This window comes from Chenopodium album, chromosome 2 (genome assembly GCF_948465745.1).
Source record: "Chenopodium album chromosome 2, dcCheAlbu1.1, whole genome shotgun sequence".
Taxonomy (NCBI): domain Eukaryota; kingdom Viridiplantae; phylum Streptophyta; class Magnoliopsida; order Caryophyllales; family Amaranthaceae; genus Chenopodium; species Chenopodium album.
The window spans coordinates 69,131,882-69,133,991 of record NC_137835.1 but is presented as its reverse complement, the minus strand read 5'-3'; positions in this window follow the sequence as shown (position 1 = coordinate 69,133,991).

The window sequence follows — 2,110 nt, the reverse complement described above, 5'->3', positions numbered from 1 at the left end:
GGCCTCGGCTTGCCCATTTAACTACGGGTGACACACCGCCGCATACGTAAATTTTACTTTATAAATGATGAGAAAATTTTTTACCGGACCACAATCAAATTGAGAGTTGTGATCAAACACCATTGCAGTCGGCAATCCGAATCGGGTGAAGATGCTCTTCCAGATGAACTTCTTCACCTCGTTCGCTGTGATCTTTGCTACCGGTTCCGCTTCTATCCACTTGGTGAAGTAGTCTATCCCTACAATAAAAAACTTACGGCCACCCGTTGCTGACGTGAACGACCCGATAATGTCCATTCCCCATTGAGGTGTTAACTCATTCGGAGGTTGATTAATCACCGGCCCATACTTCTGGCATTTATCGCATTTTTTAACGTACTCAATGGTGTCTGCGTTCATTTTTGGCCAATAGTAGTCCCGTTTCATTGCCTCCAAGGACATTGACCGACCCCCCGCATGATTACCGCAATCGCCCTCGTGTATTTCTTCTATCAGCCTTGCCGATTCGTACGCCGTTATACACCTTCGCAATGGTAGCGAAAACCCCCGTTTATACAATGTGCCCCGAAACATAATAAACCAAACGCCGTCTTTCTTGATCTTTCTCGCCTCAATCTTATCAGTGGGCAGGACGTTATGTACTTTGTAAGCTAAGATTTCGTCATACCATTCTCGACCTTCACTTGTACAATGTACATCCTTAGGAGACTGTTCATCAATACTCTTTTCTTTTAAAATTTCTACCATCACCGTCCTCTCTAAATCGTTAAAGCTTGAACTTGCAAGTTTAGCCAACGCGTCTGCCTGCGTGTTCATTGCTCGAGGAACCAATTTTATTTCGAAATACTCCAGATTGGATGTAACACTCTTGAGTTTTGCCAGATATGCCGTCATGGTCGGCTCTCGAGTTTCGTAAGTGCCATTGAACTGATTTGCCACCAGTTGCGAGTCAGTTGTCATCTCAATACGCTTTGCTTCCGCAGATATGCATAGCTGTATTCCTGCCAAGGCTGCTTCATACTCTGCCTCATTATCTGAGGCCTTGAATTTGAACTTGACAGCATACTCAAACACATCTCCCTGGGGAGAGATCATAATTACTCCAGCCCCTGAGCCGGTTGAAGCAGATGAGCCGTCAACTGATACCTTCCATGTGCCGGTACCCTCCTCTTCTTCATAATAAGATGTTTCTACAATGAAGTCAGACAAGGCTTGGGCTTTGATTGATACCCTTGGTTTATATGTAATAACGTATTCAGACAATTCAATCGCCCATTTAAGCAGGCGGCCAGATGTTTCCATCTTCTGCAAAGACTTCTCTAACGGCTGATTCGTCAGAATATCAATTGCATGTGCATCAAAGTAAGGCCGTAACTTTCGCGCAGCCACAACTACTGCGTATGTGATTTTCTCCACTAACGGATACCGTCTCTCGGCAGCATTTAAGACGTGGCTCACAAAGTAAATTGGCAGTTAGGTTTTTTGTCGTTCTACTAGGAGCACCGCTGCTACCGTCTTTGCTGACGCGGAGATATACAACTGTAATATTTCTCCCTGTTCCGGTCTTGCGACAGTGGGTAAGGACCTCAAGTGATTCTTCACGGCCTGTAACGCCTTGGATTGCTCCTTCCCCCATACAAACAGTTTGTTACGGCGCAAGATCACGAAGAATGGTAAGGCTTTGTCAGCTGACTTGCTGATAAATCTCGTCAATGCAGCCATTCGACCAGTGAGCTTTTGTACATCCTTTATACACTTTGGTTCTGGTAAACTAAGAATTGCCTCGATCTTATCGGGGTTACCGTCTATCCCCCTTTCGCTTACCATGAACCCGAGAAACTTTCCTGACCGAACGCCGAACACACACTTCTCCGGATTCAACTTCATCCGGTAGCGCCGAAGAGTTTCAAAAGTTTCTCTCATATCGACGACGTGATCTGTAACCAAACGACTTTTCACAATCGAATCATCCACGTATACTTCTACATTCCTTCCTTTCTGGATCGCGAAGACCTTGTCGACCAGCTTCTGATACGTGGCCCCTGCATTTCTTAACCCAAACGGCATAGCCCTATAACAGAAAACCCCGACATCGGTAATAAATGCCGCC